Source organism: Octopus sinensis, linkage group LG5, assembly GCF_006345805.1.
Source record: "Octopus sinensis linkage group LG5, ASM634580v1, whole genome shotgun sequence".
In the NCBI taxonomy this organism is placed as follows: Eukaryota; Metazoa; Mollusca; class Cephalopoda; order Octopoda; family Octopodidae; genus Octopus; species Octopus sinensis.
This window is the reverse complement of record NC_043001.1, coordinates 42,057,073-42,081,558: the sequence shown is the minus strand read 5'-3', so window position 1 is coordinate 42,081,558 and position 24,486 is coordinate 42,057,073. Positions and strand designations below refer to the sequence as shown.

Below are 24,486 nucleotides of genomic sequence, written 5' to 3'. Positions count from 1 at the left end.
TTGTCAACCTTGCTGGACTGGGTAGAGCAGATGACCGGCCTTGTGGTATATACCCTTCAGGATGGTGATTGTTACACACCTCTTTGATCAGTGTTAGTTGAAAATCAAGAAATTGACTTCCATAAACTTCAATGTAAGGAAGGCATTGACCAAACAAAGACTACCTTTGAATTTCCAAAGAGATTCATCAGTAGCAACATCCTGGTCTGGAATATACACAGTTTTGAACTGTTCAGTCAGAATATCAGTGACTGGCCACAGTTTGAACAGTCAGTTGTCATCTTCAAAATAGTTTTGTTGTAGTGCAGATTGTGTAAAATCTGCTTGAACCGATCACAAGGCATTATGTGATGAAAAAATGTCTACAAAACTGGGTTCCTGGTCATATCCAGTTTGAGATACAGGCTCATCAGTATCACTAAAGGCAGAAATAAGTCCAATTCATCGGGCGTGATATCTACTCATTTTCTGGAGTGACTTTGCTGAGTAGGGTAATGATTGGACGTGGTGTATTGATTTGTCGCAGTGCAAATGTGTTTGATAGGAGTCCTGGCATCATGAAAAGTCTCAGAAAATGGAGTGGTGTGGTCAATGCATCCACATTGGGGACTTATTCTGGGCTACTCCATGAATCCATTGCTTCTGGAAATTTTCCTTCTTCATCCAGCATATAGTTTCACTGGTATCGTAAGAGCTCCCAGCATACACAGCCAGTGGTTCGTCCGAATCCAAGGATGAACTACTATCTCTGTTCCTGCTGGCTGTAGTGGTTCATCATCACTCTCACTGTTGGATTCTTGGTAGTCACTCTCTGGGCTCAAATCATAATCTGACTTCTCATCATTATCATCATGACAGGAACACTTGATGCTGGTTCCTTGTGCTTCTGAACTTCACGTTTTGGAGGAATACTGATTGTGAGAAAATTCATAAAAAGTTGAATAGCAACATTCATGCTTTTACAGATCACTTTGGTTTGTGAAACTGAGCTGAAGTATTATTCACTTTTGTAAGCTTCTGAACAGAAGTAATATTCACTTTTTCACACTAACAACTGAGATACACGTGACTACACATCAATCACATACATATAACTTCATCTGTGATCTTCACATAACAATAACCAAAAAAACCAGCTTATCCAAAATTCCAACCAGAGAAGTAGGTTGTGTCCATATGTATCATCCACTGTTATCAGAAATTCCAAACAAAAATGTAGGTTGTAGCCGTAGCCACCATCCGCTGTAATCAGAAATTTGTAACAGAAATGTAGGCTGCAGCCACTGCTGCTATGCAGCTGTACACTAATGCAGTGATGGCCTCCACTGTCATCCAGCCACATGCAGTATGTCAATGTGGCCAGTATTGCTTCCCGTCTCCAAGGGGTTAAGTAACGTGCTTATGTTGTAGCTGACAAAAGTTACTTTTACTTGTGGTATCCAGTAACACAATTATATGTAATGATCCATTTCCTTGCACTGATCTTCATTACATTATCCAGCAAATTATATATAGAAGGTTTCTAACATTATGTTCTGTGAACATTGATTCATTAATTTAGTGAATGTAAATGTGTTAATATGATGCAAATTAATAAAGTATTTGGTAACTCAAATTTTAATTTGGTCATTGTCCACATACACACAACCTTCCTAACCTGTGAACAGCCTAAGAATATATGACTAACCACCCCAGTGAAATCATATAGCATTGATAACAACAATATGACTTAGCAGATGTGCATTTGGTCAAATAGCCAAAGAATACATGAATACCAGTTCATAAAATTTTTTAATTCTCATGTTTTGTCAAGGTTTCACTGTACACAATTTCTATAGAAATTCTTTCTTCATTGTTTCCCCTGCTTGTTAATCTGTGTGACTTTGTTCATATCCAATAATTTTCAAGCACTAGAAAAAGATACATATAGTTTTTCATGGCTGAACACTGGCTATGGTATATGTATCCTTACTTTATTAAAAGTCTGACCTTGTGTTACATTCATAGTCATAGAACATGATAAGCATAGTGGAAATTGGATCCTTTCCATTTTAAATGGTAAATTTGTGTGGCTTGGTTTCAGTCTAATTATAGATATTAACACTCATAATCAAGTTATTTTTCCTAGCTTCAATAGTTAAGGACCTTGATTCTGGTTCCATTTTAAAGTTCTTGTTGCATCATAACTGCTCCAATTTTCAGACTTAGAATGTGTGGTGGCATTGCAGAGGATGTGAATAAGCTCACAGTAGAGGAGTGTTCAGCTTGTAGTTGATTGTCACTATTGAAACCTGTTGTTTGCAAGATAATCTGTTTTTGGGTGGGAGAATTACACCTTATAGCTTCTCTTCCTATGTTGCATTATGAATAGATCAACTATTGATCCTTCAACACATAATGTCACTTATTTTCACATTATCATTGGAAAATGGCTTTCTTTTACTGAAGCAGTTTCATTTCCAATTTGAAGTAACCAGTTTGCCAAGTCACTTGGCTGTTTAGTGGCGCGCAAATTTTGAGATTGCTGATATTCTTTGAAATGTGGTTAGCAAGTTCTTGTGACCAGCAGAAGTATAGGCAAAATTTATCCGAAGTCTTCATCTTGTAGGGCAATTTTGCTTCTAAAAAAATTGTCTGAAGGGGAATTTTTCTGGATCTCTTGGGCTAACTGTGGACACATAGCTAATTACATTGTGATTTATTTTTATTCATATCTGCTTCCTATTTCTTTCACTAAATATATAAGAGGGAGTACATAAGATTATATATGTTTACTTTATGACTATTTAGTTTAAACTATGCAGTTAAAATATCGGGTCATTAAGAATGAAATGTCTGATTTTCTTACACACCAATTTTGACAGGTGTTGACTCTAATGTTTGATTCTGATAATTCGTTGTTTTACAATATTGAAGAGTTACATCACTTTTCAAAATGTAACTCATGGTTTCTAATTATATTGTGAGTTTTCTCTTGTAAATCAATTTTTTTAACCCATGGATTGATAAAAAATTTGTGTTTATGATTATGAGTTCCATCATGGAGCCAATGCATCCCGGACAACTTGAAACATCAGTGTGGTGTTTGGTGAAGATGTGGCAAATGAACACACTGTACATCGATGGTTTGAGAAGTTCCAGTCTGGGGACTTCATTCTTGAAAATCAGCCCCGTGGTAGACCTGAGACCGAGGTGATAATGGTGAGCTGGAAACTGCAGTGGAAGCGGATACATCTTTATGCATGAGTTAGCAGCAAGGTTTGATGTTTTGATTCCAGCAGAACAAGTGGGTACCACATGAACTGAACAAACATCAGATGACATGTCGTTTTGAAATTTGCAGTGGTAGCAGATACATCTCAAACTATGTGTGAGTTAGCAGCAAGGTTTGATCTTTCGATTCCAACTGTATTGAACAATTTGAAACAAATCGTCAAGGTAAAGAAGCTGGACAAGTGGGTACCACATGAACTGAACAAGCATCAAATGACATGTCATCTTGAAATTTGCTGTTCTTTACTGTCATGGCATAAAAGTGAACCATTTTTACATCATATTGTTACGTGTGATTAAAAATGGATTCTTTTCAACAATAGCAAGCATTCTGCATGGTGGTTGGATAGACGAAGTGCCAAAACACAATCCAAAAAAGAATATTCATCAAAAAAAGCTAATGGTGTCTGTTTTGTGGTCCAGCACTGGTGTCAGCCACTATTGCTTCATGAGACCTGATAAGTCAATTACAGCAGATGTATACATCAACCAACTGGATGAAATGATGAGTGAACTTGGCAATTAAACAACCGAGACTGGTCAATAGAGACAAGCCAATTCTCTTGCAAGACAATGCTCAACCACATGTTGCACAAAGAACGCTACTCAAGTTACAGCAACTGAACTTGGAAGTACTCTGTTATCCACCATATTCACCACCAGGCATTAGATAACATTTTGCAAGGAAAAAACTTCAAATCTGAAGAAGATATGAAAACAGCCTTTTGTGATTTCATCACCTCTTGCTCTCCAGAATTCTTCACTACTGGCATAAAAAAAATAACCGATAAAATGGCAAAATTGTGTTGATAATTTTGGTGCATTTAGCTGCATTGCTTTTTTAGGTGTATATTTTGATTAACTGCATTGCTTTTTGTTGGGGTAAAGTAAAATAAACTTTTAGTTCAAAATCAGACATTTCATTTTTAATGACATGATAGTATTACAGTTGTGTTGAGCTTCAATGGCTTGATGAACTTTTCTTCTTTGAAAGTACATCATTAATGATCTTAAAAGTTGATGTATACTCTGTAAGCTATGTGACAAACATCTTCAGTAGGAAGCTTATATCTATAAGTAAGATATGGCTTTATTTCATCTTACTGAACTTGCAACTTCATTTCTCTCTCAAAGTTATCTGTAACAGCTGGCACAAAGATAGCTAGATCATTGTAAGTATCTAAAAGAAACACATCCGTGTCTTTTGTAAATGTATTTTAAAGACATATTTGATATTTTTTGCAGATGAACATATCTCAAGATTAATGTTAGTCTGATACTTTTCAGTAGTATGTGTTACATAGTACCACATAGTGATTGTTAATGAAATGGCATCCAACTTGTACTTTAAGCCTACTATCTTGTCTGAGTGTAAAAATTATCTACTTTGTTTCGTTTGACCCATACCAGTAAGAAAAGTGGGCATTAAAATGATGAAGATGATGTGTGTGTGTAATTTGAAGATGTTGAATCTGTATTGTTATTCCTTTTCTCATAGCATGACATGATATAAGTAGCCTTTCTCTTTGCTGTTAGGATTACTTTTAGGATGCATCCAGCTTCATCATAAATTTGGGTTTTTTTCTTCATGACTTTCAGCATCTTTTGACACTATAAATTTAAGCTATATTTATGCTTTTTATCATAATTTTGTGTTGAAAATATTAAGCATTTTCAAGCAGTTAGCTGCTTTTAAAGAGTTAGATAATAACTTGCAAAAGTCATTTTTAAATCAATTTTGTTGGATTTCTTACTCTTCTGGGGATGAAGTGTTGTTCCAAGTATATTTCTCTTTGTGTGTTCATTATCATTGCCACTTTAAAGATATTTTTCTATACTAAAGATATTTTTCTATACTGGCTGGATTTGATGTGCACAGTATTTACTATCTATCATTTTACCCTTGAGGTTTAACCCTGAAATTTTAACTTGACTACTTCTTTCCTTTTACTTTCAGTATGTAGCACTCCTCCATTTGCATCTCCTGTCCCTATGAATGTATTTGTCTTTCTTGTATATATTGCTGATGCTTGCAATGCCCAAGCACCCTCTCAGTCAAGTTTTACCATAAATGCATATTCAACAAATCATATTCAACTTCTTTCTCTCTGCTACCATAGATCTTCTGTATTCAATGCCTATGTCTTATAACTAGGTAGCATCTGTCTCACACATTTCGTACTGTCTACCTAAAGTTCTATCATATTAATCTAGTGATTATATACTATAACTATTTCTATCACTAATTAGGTCACCTAGGTAACAAAACTACTACTCATAGTGACTCATTTGAGTAGTTCATGAACTTCTTCTCATGAGTGTTCTCTTTGCAGATATACCTTTTATATAATATTGAGTACCAAGCTGCTCTGTTTTGATACCTTTGTTAAGGCAATTTCCCAGATGTATAAGTTTAAAAGATTGTAAAAACACAAAAATGTTTTGACTCCTTAACAATTTGTGTTTAAATTAAATAACTAGCAGACAAGAATTTATCCTATTCCTCCCTCTAATTTTTTCTGTTACTAAAATGTTTATGATCAATATAGATCATATTCGTGTATTTTTTTTTTCCAACATATTCTTCTGTTTACATTTAATAGTAGTTGGTTTTGTTACACTTGGCATCAGTTTTATATAAATAGCTTTTAAGATTGTATATAATGGAATATAACAACAAATAGAAATTCAAGTCATGAGTCAGCTAGTCATCACTGTTTGCTCTCTAATCTTGATTTTCTGATTACCTCTTTTCAGCTTAATTACTTAATACTACTTATTTAATTCCTATTATTGTATCTTCTCCCTATTAAAGAATGCTGCTCTCAAATTACTGTTTAGCATTTTTATTGCTCTTTTGTTCTAGCTCTTTATTGTATTTGAAGATTTACTGACTACATTATTTTATAGTGCCACTGAGCAGTCGGCACATTATACTTTTGATATTGCAAACTAAAATATGAAAATTTTAGTATGAATTGTCTGATGTGATATGGGGGAAAATCTGACTTTGTTGTTAGTATTATGTTACATACATGTGATTTGGGAAAGTTTTAGATTGAAAAGTTTGAGAGATTGAGTAGATGATTGTAAGAACCCATTTGGAAAGCTATGGATTTGGAAAATCTTGTTAAAGGTTGTATGGGCCTGGTATCTTAATACATGGTATTCTTGATATTTGTTAATCATAATTTTGTGTTGCTTTTGAGGAATGCCTAAAATACTTTTTTTATGAGTAGGTTCCTGAAATAAAGCTATGTTGATTAGCCATTTACTGTGATTGGCATTGTACACTACTGTTAATGATTAATAAATGCATGTAGCTGTAATATATATATATATATATATATATATATATATATATATATATATATATACACGCACACACATATAATAATCATTTAACATCTGTTTTCCATGCTGACATCGGTTGGATGGTCCAACAGGAACTCTACTTTGGAATGGCTTGTATAGCTAGATGCCCTTCCTAATGTCAGTCACTTCACAGAAAGTACTGAGTGCTTTGTGTGTATCACTGCAGCAGTGAGATCACCTAGTAACTGAGATGGGGAGTAATATTAAAGGAGATAGAGATGGTGAAGATATGGCGGAGTAGGCAGGGGATATTCACTGAAGTTACATGAAGGTGTATATTGTGAAGTGGACCAGGGATTATAGAAGGTGAGTAGGGAGGGTGAGATTGTGAAAGGATAGTGGTAGATGGAGCAGGATTTGTACTGAGTAAGCACAGGTAGAGGAAGTGGGTATTAGGAATATATGCTGTGGAGAAGAGATTTGCTGGGAATGTATTGGGTGCAGGTAGATACATTAGGGAGAGTGGAAGGGAATGCAGTGGGTTGTGGGGGTGGGGCATGGACGTAAAGGACATGCTATAATGCCTAAGTTTTATTTTGCTGGCATATCACCAATTATCTTGGTCCTTTGTTATCTCATCTGTGAGCTTAAACACCTGGAGGTCATTTCTCACCACTTTATCCTACATCCTCCTGAGTCTTCCACTTCCAGAAGTCCCCTCCACATTTAGAGATTGGCACTTCTTTATGCAGCTGTCATTGTCCATACACATTACACAACCATTCCAGTACAGTCTTCTCTCTTGCAGACTACATCTGATGCCTCTTATACCCAATTTTTCTCTTAAAACATTTACACTTTATCATACATGCACACTTACATTGAACATCTAGTGAGCATGCTGGCTACATTTCTTTCAAGTCTTCACATATCTTCTTTAGTCACAACCCATGTTTCACTATCATGTAGCACAGCTATCTGTACATGGGCATCATACAATCTGCCTTTCACTCTGAGGGAGAGGCCCTTTGTTACAAATAAAGGCAATAGCTCTCTGCAGTTTGCCCAACCTGTTCTTATTTTAGCAACTACTCTCTCAGAGCCTCCTCCTCCACTGGTAACTTCTTGGTCGCCTAGGTAACTGAAGCTATTTACTACTTCTAAGGATGCCCCCCCCCCCAGCATTTGAGGAAGTCTATTCTCTGTACATTGTTAGTGTTTGTTATACCTGCCACACACAGACTACTTTCTCTATTAACCTTCCCATGATACCGCTGCACCTCTTATGTGTCCTTAGCTTGTACTGGATACACCATATGAAATTTCTACTTATGCCTTTTCTACTTGCCAAGCAAGGCCATTTCCCTGAAGGGATTAGTAATTTATCTGCTTTTCTGCTTATTAGTATTTTGGTCTTTGCTAAGTTGACTCTAAGGTTCTTTGATTCCAGTGCTTGCTTCCACACTTGAAATTTCTTCTAATTCTCGTAGAGATTCAGTGGTATAGAGGAGCTCCAAGGGCATCCAGTCTTAAATTCTGTTGTTATAGAACTGATTCTTGGTGAACTATCTGCACACTGAATTCATTGCCATACTCATTGCTGATGTTCACCTTATTGACAGCATCCCTGAACATGGCTTGGATGACTCTCACCAACCACTCATCTATCCCTAGCTTCCACATTAACCACCAAAGGCTTTCTCCAGTTTAACAAATGCCAAGTACAGTGGTTTATTTTTCACCAAATGCTTCTCCTGCAGTTGCCTTACTAGGAAGATACCATCAGTAATGCTTCTCCCTGGCACAGAACCAAACTATATTCCATCTAGTTTAATTCTCTTCCTAATTATTGGAGCTATGACCCCTTTCTGTAACTTTCATGACCTTGTCCAGTAATTTGATACCTCTGTAATTCTGCTTAAGGCATCACCTTTCATGTTGTAGCAGTTAACTATGACTGCTGCACCAGTCATTGGGTATGACTCCTTCCTGGACAACTGGATCAACTATGCAGGTGACTAGGCCACATCCCACTATGCCAGCTATTTTAAGCATCTTAATGGTAATTCCTGATGGGCCAGGGGCTTTCCCTGTTTTCAATCCTACCTGTTTTGCTTCTAAGTTATCAGCAAATTCTCAAATATACAATGCACACACACGCATTCTGTCCCCAACTTCTCTCTGTCTTTCTTTCCCTCTCAACTATCTTCATTGCATTTCTCTTTACTATCTTCTTCACTGCAATATTCAAACAGTTATCAAGTGAGAAAACTTCTCTGGTGATGTCAGTCCAAACTTTACAATATTTCCCCCTCTCTGAGAATCTACTCCAATCCAGGGAAATACTGGTTGTATTTCATCCTCTATAAAGGTAATCTTTCTGACTTCACCAATTTAATAATTTACTATCCATCATGGAAATAACCATAAATAATAGCCATCTTTGGGTTTCTTTCTTTTCTCAACCAAATATATAAAACACCAGATATCTCTTGTTATTGGAAATTTCAGCAAAAGTAATATTGTTGCCCTTGACATTCATTCATAAACTTGCTGATCTATGGGTTCTTTTTGTCTGTTCTTTTGAGCAGGGATGTTGTCTAATTACTCTATTGCAACATGCATTGAAGCAGTTTTCTCCAACCTACATTCTATAACTCTAGAGTACCTCAGGAGTAGATGGTCTCTCTCACTGTTCTGTACATTAACAAACTTTTTGCTTTAACCACACTCTCCTGTGCAAACAATGCCATCTATCATTCCTTAGTTTTCTGTGCATTGAATTTAAAGTTTCACAAACTGTACAAATGTTAGGCCTTACAATATCTGACTTCTCATGGCAACATCAGTAACAAAGACAAACCTGCATCTCAAAAACTCTCTCTTCAGGGCCAGATTACTTCAGTAACATCAGATGATCCCTTTCAAAGTGTATGTGAAGGATCATCAGCATGTACTACTTACATATGTGATTGTATTATTGATTCTGACACACGAACATTCTAGACTATAAATGTCAAACACCTGATTCAATTTTATAGCAATAAAACATTTTTTAATTTTCAAATTTTCTGTAAAATATACATCACTACTATGTATTTAAGTGTTGGAATATGACCAGAATTTCATTTAATACCTGTTTGATGACTCAAATTGGTACACCTCAGGGAATCTTTTTGAACATCAGCTGATGGGAAAGAAGCTTATGAAACCCAAAACTAAAGGATGCAAGCTATTTCCACTTTGTTTTTAAATGCTGAACCAGAGAGAATTACCCCTGGTCTCAAATTTAGATGTGTTTGTCTGAATGAATTCTAGTGATGTGCAGTTTTGAAAAGTTTTGCAGCTGAAACAGTGCACACTTTCTATCAAGCATTGATCTTAAGAACTGTTTGCATTTATTCTATTTCTGTTCTCACTCTGAGGTTGCTCACTTAATAAGACTGTATATATAAATATGGATTAATTTTTCTCACACATCTCTGCATACAAACATTGCTAATGCATATGCTTTTCTTATATTGTTTAAAAAAAGTTATAATGTATTCTTGTCCAGTTATTTTGACCTATATTATGAATGTGGATTCTTTAAGAAATAATTATCTTATCTGGTCTGGTAGATCTTGTTTATGCATCAATCCAGCCCACAATATCTAGTTTGTTTCAATATAACCCACAAAACCAAATGAATTTGACATCCCTACCCTAGATCATATATAAAAATAAAAAAAATAAGAGCAATTCATTTACACACCAGTCCAGAGACATACTGTTTCTTCTACCACTACTATAATGGATTTGCTCTTCTTAACTAGCAAGCTATATACCATTTCTGCCCAAGTTCAGCCACTGTACCCAACTTTTCCCTTTTAACATTACAATGCTACTTTTTAGAACCTTTACCAATTCATTTAAGTCAAACATTATATTGATACCAGCTAAAGTGACAATTCATTTATGATAATTGTTGCACTATTGTCAAGAAATCTCATTTGTGTTGGCTTAATGATTGGTATACAAATTTAGAGTTTTGGGCTCAAATCCTCTCAGATCTGAAGGAAGCAAAAAATGTATCTGTCAAGAAATTCTTCATTCAGCTGCAGAGTTCCCAAAGGTCAATATCAACTCTATATATGATGTACCATACCATTCAAGCACTTGATCCTGCAAATTCTGCGATTTTGAAGTTAAATAAGTAACCTCAAATGGTTTAGCTCACAAACAGTTACTCTCTGAAACAAATTTATGTAAAAGCTGTAATAAAGATCATTTTGATCTGATCCTTGTCTACTCAAACAGTTGTAGTCACTAAATGTGGCTTCTACTACTGTTGTCTACATATGATGTCTTAATTTTTTTTTTTTTTACAAAAAGTTTCCAAAACAGGAGAGTCAAAAAGTTACCTTTTGATGAATTAAAAATTGCTTAATAATATGTGAATAAATTCCTTTGTTTTTCTGTAAACAAATTTATATTATAATGATTATACACTGAGCTGCTGTGGTCATTTTGGTTAATGTGTGCCACAAAAATACCTCAGTATTCAAATATGTTTAAAACTACTGATTGATGTCCAGATCTTTGAAAATATTTTGGCTTTAAATTTGCTGAAAAAGCTTATGGAAATTTGATAGAAGTAAAGAAAGAAAGAAATGAATTGGATGCTGTTTTATGTTTTACAACCTAAGACTGAATACTGCTTTTACAGTATTTAAAAAACAAAAACATTCTTTTTCCGATCTTCTCTATGTGCATGACCCTATAACTTGAGTGCATTTTAAACTTGTCTTGTGGCTTACATCACTTTCTAAATTAGATCTGCTTCCATTATCATCTGTTATCTTCAAAGGTTCTAAAAATATGTTAAGTGCATTTGTTTGGGGAAGACAATGCAGATGAAAATTTTGAACAGCTATGGTTATTGTAGAAGAAGTTGAGAAAGTATTCCCAATGGTTTGCCAAGGACCAATTCTTTGGTTTAAGATTACATTCTCTTAGGATTATTCTTTAAAGGAATGAATTTTCAATATTCTTTTATTTGTTTCAGTCATTTGACTGTCACCATGCTGGAGCACCGCCTTTAGTCGAATGAATCGACCCCAGGACTTTTTCTTTGTAAGCCTAGTACTTATTCTATCGGTCTCTTTTGCTGAACTGCTAAGCTACGGGATCATAAACACACCGGCATCGGTTGTCAAGCGATGTTGGGGGCACAAACACAGATACACAAAGATACATACATACATACATATATATATATATATATATATATATACACACACACACACACGACAGGCTTCTTTCATTTTCTGTCTACCAAAAGTCATTTCAGTTTTGGACTATTCAAGATAAGACTTGGATCCTGATTTTGTAGCTGTAAGGCTCTGAAATACTTTTGAGTTCTGAAAAGACCTGAATTTCACTTATGATGGACATATGTGCACTTTAGCCAAAATATGTAAAAATTATATTCTCAATACTTCCTATACTTAGGTTTGAAATAGTTGCAACATTTATCAATTCTGTTAGTGCAGTAAAAGCATTGGTTTGCTGTCTTGATAATTTTGAATTATGTAGGATAAATTTCTCAAATGGAATTACATTTTATTTCTTCATCAGGTTTCTTGAAAATTTTGATACAAAAAAAAAAAAAAGGTGGGGAGAAGAAAAAAAATAAAAACAGGCTAATTCCAATCCTAACATTCTTTTTATATTTATATTTTGAAAACTATTTTTTTTATAAATATTAATGACTTAAGAAGCAAGACTTAAATTATTTCATTTTTAAATAATCCTCTAATGCTTCTTTTTTTTTTTTTTCTTCTTTTAACTATAGGTAAGTTAAGATTGATGGGTATGATTAACTTTGAGTTACATTTCAAGCAGTAAGTACATTTGAAACATTTTAATGTATTTTTTTTTAAATATAAATTTTGCCAGTTCTGTGAGGGTTTCAAATTAATTATTAGGTTGTCTGTGTAATTGTGTTGACATATGAGAGGGTGCTGAAAAGTTCCTGGCTTTGGGTAAAAGAAAATACAGGAGAATCAGTTAGTTATTCAACATATTTCTCTCTGATTCACACACTTATTGCAGCAGTCCTTCAGTTTTTTTCAGCCCTGTAAAAGAACTCAGAAGGTTGGGCCTCCAACCAGGCCTTTTGCAATACCCTTAAAGCCAGTAACTTTTCAGCATCCCCATATATATCCACTGTTTTAGAGTTTTACTCAGTTTTGAAAATAGGTCTTTTCCAAAGTTAGTCACTTTTTTAAACTGTAAAGAAATAAAATGTCTTCTTGGTGTGAGGTTTGTCAGTGTTTGACTCTACACCAACTTTCTAATTAAATAATTGGGCACAAGCAAAATGTGTTTTCATTGTTATAATTTCAATGGATTATGAAGGAATGAATGACTCACACAAGATTGTTGCACCTTTGCAAGTTTCACTTAAATGCAGTTGATGAGTTACTTGAAATAAGTCATGTAAAAATTTCGAGTAAATCAATATAATAATTTCTTCATGATTTTCTTGTGTGGAAGATTAAATTGATCTTATATATTAACTATTACTTATTTTGACCTAGATTAATGAAACATTCTGCTTAATTCAATAAATTATTCAGTTTCGTTTCTTTTTACCATGTCAGAATTGCATCGATATGACTATTTTTAAACAGATCCTTTTTCAAAAGAATTATATTGTTTTAAAGTTATATATAATTAAAGAATAGCTTTTAATAATTGTTCCATATTTTCTTGATTAGGGTTGTTGAGATAGTGTAAATATTGAAAATTTCATAACTAAAAGAAGAAATGTGTAGATGAAATTTTGATGTCATTTTGAAATAGGTGTCAATAATATTTCTTTTTATGAACATATCAAGTAAGATAATTATTAAAATAGCATTTTCTCTAAATTGATAGACAAATGAAAAACAAAATAATTTAGAGAATTAATCAACGAAATGTGAAAGGTTTGAAAACTGGCAATGGCTTTAAGTATGGGAATCCAAATTATAATTTAAGAGGTTTACTCAGAAAACAGATATGCCATTTTAAAGAACTAAGTAAATTCATGTGATTGTGCAAAATAAGCATTATATTGGATATAAATTATACTGATTTTGGAAACATGAAGTAGAATGTCAATTGTTAATTAATTTATTAGTTCTAAAGGACATTTTAACATGCATACAGTCTTTTGCAATTTATTAACTGATGATGATGATGATGATGATGATCTTCAACTCATGCGTATTTGCTGTCATTGTTTTTAATACTACTGAAGGCCGAAGAATGGAGCAGTAAAGGATACTGATATGCCAATTTGAATTCAAATACCCTGCCTTCCTTACATTAATTAAAGTTGATAGAATATAGGTTGCAAATCTACAGGGATTGACCCAGTAAATTGTACACAACTTAGAAATGAGTGGCTTTATACCAATTTAGGAAATTATTTTCAATACTACTTCTAAATGAGTTATATGCAGTGCCTATGTATATCTGCATGTGTACACACTCTAATTTTATAATCTTCCAAAAATATCTCATGTGGGAAAAAAAATACCCAATTATAAAACTAAAGTACTTGACTTCAAAATGAATGGCCACCTACCTGCTCAGGTGAGGAGCATTATTTGTTGCTGCAACCTTCATAGACCTTGTCACTAAATGTACACTCATTCCCAAGCATTCAAACATTTACTGATGCTTTGAACACTGCTACTTGCTACACTCTCCAGCTAAGTCAAAAACAGCAACAACATCAATAAACTAATTATCCTCAAGTACTGTACAAGGATGGACACCATCTTGCTTCCTTGTGTCTGCATATACCTTAGGTATATGCAAACACAAGACAATGGATAAAAAGCAACATATTTAGATTATGTGACACTGTATTCCATACAATAAAACAGTGAATGTTGGAATGCACAAATTGATTTAAGTGAGATCATAGTATATGATCTTTGGTTAACAATTCACAGGTAGCATGGAATTATCTGATTTCTAGAGGGTCTTTTTCACAATTTATAACTATGCTTTTTTTCCCTTTCAAATCTAGTGTTGGTTTTGATGAATTTAATTTCTTTTCTTATATGTTACAAGGAAGTAAGATTTGGAGTGATCCTTATTTGTGGGACACTTGGTATTTGTTTTACAGAATTGGCACATAAAAGCACCCATTACACTCTCAGAGTGATTGGCATTTGGAAGGGCATCAAGCTGTAGAAAATCATGCCAAATCAGACTGGATCCTGGTACAGCATTCCAGTGTGCCAGCCCAGTCAAACCAGTCAACCCATGCCAGTATAGACAACAGGCATTAAATGATGATGATGAATTAACCATTATAATTAGAAGGTTAATTAACTTACTTCACTTGATGTTGTTCATGTGCATACAGATGTTTTAATGTTAACCATGCTCATAAAATTATTACATGAATCTTTACTGGGTGGTAACATGTTCTTGGGAACACTGTGAGATCAGAAAGGGATAGCAAATGTCAAGAAGGTGCTATGGAGGTGTTGAGTGTTTAGTGGGTCATCATTTTTGTAAGAAATAAAATATTTCAACTAAGTATGATACTTATATTTTTAAATATATTAAAAAAAAAAACTTTGAGATTAAAATAGGAATAGAACACTGTGTTACCAGTGAGCAGAAAGCATGAGTGATGTGCTAGTGTCCAATATTCACAATTAGCTTATTTTTATATTTAAGCTGTCCTTTCAGTTCACCCTTGCTTGGAGATTTAAGGAGAGAAACTGTGTTTGGCAAAATGCAAAGCAACATGTGCAATTGCTGTTGAAGTTAATGTGATATGTAAACTGTAATTTCTGTAGAAGAGTATATAGAAGAAGTAGACAGGTTATCAAGATAAGCAGAGTGAAGAACATTTTTAGTTAGCAGGGATGATAATGTTTGTGGCTTCCTTTTGAATGTGTTTGTTCAATATCCATGGCCTATTGTGTTTTGGAAGACCTATGGTATAAAGTTGATAGAATCTTTAGGAGCAATATACAAGCCTATCTCTTTAGCTATGTAATGTTTTGTTCTACTTTAGTATCTTATTGCATAGTCTGCTATTTAGAAGTTTGTGGAATGCATTGTGGTAGTAATGACATTTTTGTTTTGTTGTCTAGACTTAGTTTATTAAAGGTTCTAACGGAGGCCATAGTGGAGACTGGTAAAATAAGATTTATTGACATTGAATTTATAGGAATCTGGTTTTTCTTTTTCCATACTTCTTCATATAAATACTGATTCTGACATATATTTGAAATATGTATTATATTATGGTACTTTTACATTTTCACATAAAATAAAACTTTTACATGGTTGTAAGGCAGTAACCTATTGATTTGAGAAAGTTTCTGATTAATGAGCAAATATAATGATATCCTGGGTTTAGTGACTTGTGAATACTGCAAATCAGTCTCTGGCAAAGTAATGCATTACTGAAAACTCAAACTGAAAAAGAAATATGCATCTAAATGAATGTACAGCATGACAAAAGTGAACAACAGAATGTATAGTCAGGAAAAAGTATGGTATTGTTATAAGAAGCAAGAATGTGGATGTGTGTGCTGGTGTACCAATACTGATAGGTATCTGAATAAGGCACTCGTTTAACAATATTTTCAGTTTGTGGTTTCCAAAACAAGACAGAAAATGTGAGAGAGGATATTACATAAAATTAACTGAAAGAAAATATGAGAAAGTTTTTTTATGTAAGCAAACATGCAGAAGTTGTGAGTGTGTCTCATTAACTGATGGGAAGTCAGCTTGTAATGAAAACAATGTAGCGATAAGATAATCTCCTCTGTTTATATAACATCAGATAGGTTTCAGAAAATGACCTGACTTTAGAGTACATGCCAAAAACAAATTAAACTACGAGTAGTTTGTTATTGATTGGTTAAAATGTGCATTAAACTTAGTCACATGTTATGCAGAACTAGACCGGCCACATATGTTAATTTTTGTGTGATTTTGACAGTGAAATAAAAGTCCAATGGTCACATGATATGCAAAATAGATTAGACATTGTGAGACAATTGCCATGCTAGATTTTAGACAAACTGAAAAAACTTTCCCCCTAAGATTATTATTATTATTTTTCTTTTTTTTTTTTTTGCATAGAGAAAAGCAATCAATGATTAAAAGCATTTATTGAAACCACCGTTATTGTTTGAGATATTTGATTTGAAAAGGTGTTGTCATCTCTCCTTGTAAAATGGTAGAGAAAAAAAAAATAGTTCTGGATTAAAGTTTACTTCAGTTGGTCAGTGAAAATAGTCTCCCTTTGACCATGCACAGTGATGAAAATTAAAAGTCCTATACAGAATGTTGAATAGACCAATATGGAGTGCTGATTCAGTATGGAATCTCTTAGAATCTAGATGTGATTTATTATGATAGATTAAGTTTTTGGTGAAATACGGGATGTGCATGCCTAGTTAATGCACATTTTGTGATGGATCAAGTACTGATGTAAGGTTAGTAGGCATAATCATCTGGACTGGTAACTTGAAGGTGCCATACTGCAGTTCTCTCAATTTCCTCCTTTATAAAAGAGCATATACCCAGTAGCATGAAAGAATTATACACATACCACTGGGTGTGTATATTTGGGCTTCATCAGAAGCCTCGTGTTGATGGTGGAAATATTCCTCCATAGCAATTGTATAAGTGAGTTTCAAATTGCCATTCTCTATCAGTTGTGATGATATCTAACATGCTATACCCCAAAATATAAGAAAGTGCTTAATGATAATGATATAGAAATGTACCTTCTTTGGGGTTTTTTAACATGCAATGCAGTTTCTGGCCAGTTGTGTGTTTTAGTTTATACTAGTCAAAAAAATTGATACTGATTTGCATTTGATACTACCTGGATGAAGTAAACAATGTAGCAAGTTGAGAATCGAGTGATGATGTTTTTGAGGTACATAAGGGCACTCATGGTCTGTTGATATCACACCAATAATATTCAGTTGAAGGGGGAAGTGGTGCTTAATGGAAAATCAAAGAAGATGACAAATTCTATAGATTAAACAATTTTTTATCATCTATGTGGCCTGCTGCTACTTGTTCTCAATTGTTGATAGCATAAGTTGTGTGTTGACATGAACATGGGAAAGTGCATTTGTAGCTGTATTTTTCAGTCCTTTAGTGTGTTTGGTGCTACATTAAAAGCGCCCAATACACTGTAAAGTGGTTGGCATTAGGAAGGGCATTCAGCTGTAGAAACCATGCCAAAACAGACAATGGAACCTGATGCAGCTCCTTACCAGCTCCTGCGAAACTATTCAACCCATGCCAGTGACATACAATCCAGAATGTCTCTGGGTGAATGTCAGTCTGATTTCATCTTTAAGGCAAACATCTATAGTTGATAGTCAACCTAAATTGTAAAATGCTATCCATCCAGTAAACAGTGAAAATGCTCTAAGTCTCAGTTATTTGCTTGTAATTCTCCTTCAGAGGTACTGTAGCTAGATTCAAAACTGAATTGACAAATTGCCAAATTAAAATTATGGCTTATAACAGCTTTTTCATGTGACTGACTGAGTCATGGATCAGTCAGTCACCAGACATCATGTAATGCATCTTTTTAGAAGCCCCAGAACGTTCCTTTACAAAGCTAATAAATAGGCATGTTTTTAGTGCCAGCTTTGCAGAGTACCAAGGACAACTGGGCGAAATGCATCTCCACTCTTGCCAGACCATGTTGCACACAGACCAGCTGATTCATTTTCACATGTCTTACCTCTTGCCTCAGTTTGTGACTGCTTACAGCTAAGCTAACCACATACTCATTTTGGTGCTTTTAACAGTTGTTATCATAACTCTTTTTTCAACCTAATCAGCAGCTACAGTCCACTGTCTTGGCAGCTTAATTACAGAGCCTTTTTAATCAACTATTTGTAAGAGCTACATAATTGTCCTTCTGTGTGTAAACTTTGTTGTCACAATTTTAATTCATGACCAACATGAAAATTATTTGTGCAGTAAACTAAAGTTCTATTAATTATTCACAAGTGTTGTGCATTCGTTATCTGCAACCTGAAACCAACTTGACTATCAGCATCTCATATCTTTCCTCCTTTGTCTATCACACACTATGTGACAGTACTATATTTGGATTTAGCTGGTTGTAGACACTTGGAGAAGGAAAATGGTTGCTACTTGTTGAACTTCTATCGCCATCTCTGATACATCTATCAGTAAACTTGGTGTTTCTGTTTTGGGCTGGGTAAGAAGAGTACCTTTAGTTAATAATATCTTTTGGAAGGCCGACATTCATTTGCATCCAAAGTAATATCTTGTTTTTCTTTTTTGTGTGTGTGTGTGCAGAATACCAGTTAACAGTTGAGTGATTTATGTACCATAAGGACTGAGTCAGTGATAAAAATTTAGACCATTAAATTCTCTGAATTTATAAAAGGAAGAAGGTGCTAGAAACTCCTGAATAGCTTCGTCTTTTCTTAAGTAGGCAAATCCCAACTTTGCTGTATTTCCAAGATATGTATTGAGGAAATACAACAGACAAACAAATCCCCCAAGAGCACTTGTTAAAGTTGACCATATCCCATTAGTCTTCTCATGAGTAAATGAAAATGTTTGTCATGCTCTTCATCAGTTGAATTGGCAACAAGTTGATTATTAATTTAAGCATACAGGAAAATTAACCCTTGCAGAATATTGTCAAAGTACCTTCGAAAGTTTTATGTAACATCTGGAAAACCAAATGGTATGTGCAAAAATTTGTAGTCTACAAATGATGTGGTGGTGGCACTCTTATGGATATTTTTGATTCTAAAGAGTATTGTCCGGAACTGTGTTGGCATTCTGTCACAAAATCACTGAGAGGATGCTGGTCACCTGATGCTTTTTGAGGAAATGTGCAGGGGTGATGACGAGTTGCTTATGGAACTCTTTATGATGCTAAGCATGTCATTGAACTTCTACCTAGCCATTTTAAAATTATCCAGAGCATGGCATCAAGACCTAGCTATTACAGGTACTCCTTTCGTCTTGATATGGTAATGCTGTTCATGGCTGTGTGGCAAGATGCTTGCTTCCCAACCACATGGTTCCAAGTTCAGTCTCACTGCATGGCACCTTGAGCAAGTGTCTTCTACTGTAGCCTCAGGCTGACTAAAGCCTTATGGGTGGATTTGATGGATGGAAACTGAAAGAAGCCTGTCATGTGTATATATGCTAGCATGGAGAACGGACGTTAAACGATGATGATGATATATATATATATATATAATATATATATATATATATATATATATGTATGTGTGTGTGTGTCTTTGTGTTTGTTCCCTCAACACCGCTTGACAACTGGTGTTGGTGTGTTTACATCCCTGTAACTTAGCAGTTCAGCAAAAAAGACTGACAAATAAGTACTAGGCTTTAAAAAAAAAAATCCCTGGGGTTGGTTTGTTTGACAAAGACCTTCAAGGTGGTGCCCCAGCATGGTCACAGTCATATGATTGAAACAGGTAAACGATAAAAGATAAAAGATTCTTTTAATTTTGTCATAATCAGGATATTGAATATAGATATTTTTGCGTAAATTTCATTTTTACTTGTAGTATTTTGCAAGAAAAATAGGTCTTACTGAGAATGACTTGAACTACAAGGCTGGTTGAAGAATGAATAAGGTGTAGTTGTTAAACATTGACAGGTAATTTGTTAAAGAAAATCACCTGATTATAGGAGTGAGGAAGTAAGTAAAAATAAATATCCAGCTAAAACATTTGTTGCTCTCCTAGAATTAGAACCAACTATTTCTCACCATAAGTAGTGACAGGAAAGTGATCGACAGCAGTAAGAGTTGTGGTTTCTTAGCAGAAATTTGTGTGGTATATAGGACATTCACTAAAACACTAGTGTTAATAAAAGAACATTTGTAAGTACTTCTTTCACCATTGTAGAATGGGTAACTAGTGGTGTTATAGCTAGTTAAATTGGTCCTTATTTTGGTCATGAATCATAAAAGTTTTTAGTAACAAATTAGGGTCATTCTATGCAGCAGCAAGGAAGGTTTCCAATTTCTTCAAGGTGGAGCTGTGAGCATGTCTGATTTCTTGAGCTATATTGGTGTTGGAGGGTGCTCACTATATGTACAAATTCAAACAGTTTCTTCATGAACTTGAGGGCAAAATGGAGTTAGTGCCTGTAAATTTGCAGTTGTCACCTCTGTAACAAATGAGTTAATATCTAACTGGGTCAAACAAATTTGAATTGCATGCAAATTATGTATGTATAAAATTCAAATGAAAGAAAGAGCATTTTAGTTGCTAAGGCAAAAAGAAATTAATAAGTTCTGGAACATGAACTTCTTTCACAAGGTTATTGGATCAAAAACACATGTTCAAATGTAGGTTGTTTCTAATTATAGCTTTATTCATGTTGATGAACACTAATTTTAAAATCATTCTCACTCTGTTATGGTTGCCAACAGTAGCTTTTCTTTTTCCATACATCATATAAAATGTAATTCAATATATAGTTCATACATATATTTTATTTACAGTACTTCTACATTTCACATGAAATACTGCAACTTTTTTGCAGAAAAAAAAACAGTACTGAAAAGTCAGTTATATGAATGAACTATAAAAGAAAGGATAAAGACAACACAAGAGAGTGACAATGTTTAACAAATACTGCTTTAGCTTAGTGCTTAAGAGGAAGGGAAGGAGTCTTAATGTTTTAGGCATTAGTTCTACATGAGAAGGAAGTGAAATGTACAAGGGGAGTGAAATAAAAGTCCCAATTTGTTACATTTTGGACAAAATGTAAGTTCACCACAAATCAGTTTTTATTTTGATGTTGTTTTAGTAAAAATATTCTAATTTTTAATGTAAAATAGAGTAATATCTATCTATTTCATTACTCTTTTTTTTTTTTTAAATCAGAGACTGTTATAAAAAAAACTTCCTAATTCATTCTTTATCAATTCACTTAGTTTTTATATTTCTATATCACAATTACACATGGGAGCATTATAAATAGTTTGATTTTATTTATAAAATTGAAATGTATCACGAGTTGAGACTAGCTATTTCCAAGTAACTAAGGTAGTATGCATTATTGATATTTTATTTTTTATGAATTTATCAGAAATCACAACTGCATACTTGATGTTGTAAGTGGTATTTGTTGTAATTATTTGTATGTGTTTTATTAAAAAATAGTTAAGATGATTAAATCAAATTCTGTTTGTTGGAGCTTATCAATTGGTACAAATGCAAATTAGAAGAAATACTGAGTGTTGGAGCAAAATAGTTAACTTGGTAAAATCCTGATTGAACATGTAGTAATTGAGAATAGCATGAAAGAGAAAGCAAGAAAGATTACTTGGAAATTATACTCAATGATAGATGCAAGTGTCTCGAATATAATGAAACCATATAGAACGATTAGATATTGGTGAGTTACTTTGTTAGATGAGACAGAGCAAATTAGGCAAACATGTTCATATTAAAATATTCTCTAGGATTTGGTGAATAATGAGGGGAAAAAATTGCTATTCAATGTTGTTCCACCCTTGGTGAGAGTACTGGCTGTCAAAGCAAGGCAATGAAGCAAATGAAAATAGAGAAGCTTCAAAACCTTCACAGTTGCTAGCATCATAGATTCATTTAAATATGCTAGTAATAATTCTCATAACAGAAATACATACTTTAGGCAGATAATATGATGAGATTGGCAATATTTTCTAAAAAGATAACAAACTATGGAGAAAACTATAAGCTAGAATATCAAAAGGAAATAAGCTAACCTTAAGATTGTATTTTATTTTCACATGACACAAATACTCAGATATGTTTGGGAAGTTTGGAAGTAAAATATTTAGTTACAAATAGACACAAATACATTGTAATTGTTAACTGTTGATAAAGTTTGAGTAGCAAAGAAACTGTAGATGAATTTGAGAGTCTTTAAGCCTATGCTGATATAAAATATAGTATGGCTTACTTCATTTAGCACGAAGTTTGAGATTGCTGTTTAATCCCTGATTAAGCAGATCATTGATCAAAGGCATCCCAGCTGTAACCATCTGAATTCAGACAATGTATGTGGGTCTACATTGCATTTAAAAGGATACATTATTCAATGAATCCTTTTAAAATGGTAGGATATAATATAAGGAAGATTAGGTTGCTATTTCTTGCAACTTTAGTGATCAAGTTGTTTGATGATGTTTGAAGTTCATGTAAGTTCAGGATAATCAGATATCAAGTAAGGTTATTTTATGCGTCTCTTATCATTAAGGGATTCTCTCTCCACATCTAGAGCATACTGCATAAAGCATTGACAATGAAAACGGAACATTATTAGCAGGTAGAGATCAGTTAACTTTTGATCAGAGGTTTCCTCATCTATGGCTGATCTAAGGCTTGAACAACAACAGTTTGTTCACTATCTTTGTCTATATTGTTATTCATTTTTTCAAATTGAAATATGATTTATGTCCTCAGTTAAAATAAATACTTTAATAAATAAATACTGGCTACATAAGTTGTAAATTAACTAATTAGGAAACTTAGAATGTTAATAGTTATTGCATAGATTGATGAATGATTGAAGAAAAAAGTGGTGTGCTTGAAACTAGTTTTGTTAAAAGTAATACATTTTAAAATCATTTTGAAAGTAATCAGTTGATCTGGTGTAATTTCAGCTTTTTTTCTTCTCTTTCACAAATACTCTATTCATGAATAGTGTGCTTTTTACATGAGATTTTTAAGCCTGAAAATTAGGGACTTGCATTATAAATGAGAACTAAATGTTACTAATTTTTATGGCCCTTCATGCATGGTCATATTTGGGATATCGTGAGTGAAAGTAATTTATATCTATTGTTTAAGCTGATGTGTAATCATCATCATCATTTAATGTCTGCTTTCCATGCTAGCATGGGTTGGACCATTTGACTGAGAACTGGTGAACCAGATGGCTGCACCAGGCTCCAATCTTGATCTGGCAGAGTTTCTACAGCAGGATGCCCTTCCTAATGCCAACCACTCCGAGAGCGTAGTGGGTACCTTTACGTGCCACCGGCACGAGGGCCAGTCAAGTGGTACTGGCAACGGCCATGCCCAAATGGTGTTTTTTTTACGTGCCACCTACATAACGGCACAAGTGCCAGTAAGGTGACGCTGGTAACGATCACGCACGAATGGTGCTTTTTACATGCCACCGGGAAGGACGCCAGTTAGCCGCTCTGGCAATGATCAAAGAAGGCGTTTCCATGCCGGGATTCCGATGTTTATTATGTCAGTGATATTATATTAAATGTTCATTATATTTCATAAATATGCATTAAAAATGTAAATTTTATGTTGATTGTGCACTTGATATTTATGATAGTCACCACTTGTGGTTGCCCACAATAGAGTTTGTTTTCAACATGAAATTGATTTCCTAGAAAAACATGGTGTAATGTTGACTTTACAGCAGGTATACTTGAACAATTTATGCTGATAAATTTCAAAGGTGACTTTCAAATTTACTTTGTTTCATTTAGGATGTATGAAATTTTTCAATGCATTTTTTACAGCAATTATAATAAACATATGACTCAAACTTGTTTTTCCATACTCAGGAAAAGTCAATGTGTACTATACACCAGATATATTTTTTCAGTATTTCATTGCCTATCATTAACAGTTCGCATTGCACATGGCAATCATTGTATATGAGTAAATACAGTATTTGACTGATAAGAAAGTAGAAGCAGAAATTCTGTTTAACAACCATGACTTCATTTTAATAAAGTTCTATAAAATGAAACTCAGTTGCTGTAATGGTATTGACAGATTTTTGATTTGATATTAGCATAATCTGTGCTCTTAAATTGCAAGT

General features: G+C 33.9%; 1 protein-coding gene across 5 annotated transcripts in view; it reads left to right on the top strand.

The window, feature by feature from the left end:
- LOC115211787 (PH and SEC7 domain-containing protein) overlaps positions 1-24,486 on the top strand; it is a 197,482-nt gene that overhangs the window by 35,733 nt on the left and 137,263 nt on the right. Inside the window, exon 1 of one of the 5 annotated variants that reach the window (XM_029780475.2) lies at positions 12,425-12,473. The exons of the other annotated variants lie outside the window; for them this stretch is intronic. The gene's annotated coding sequence lies outside the window, so the exon portion shown is untranslated. Of the gene's footprint in view, positions 1-12,424; positions 12,474-24,486 lie in introns of those variants that run through there. 5 annotated transcript variants of the gene reach the window in all.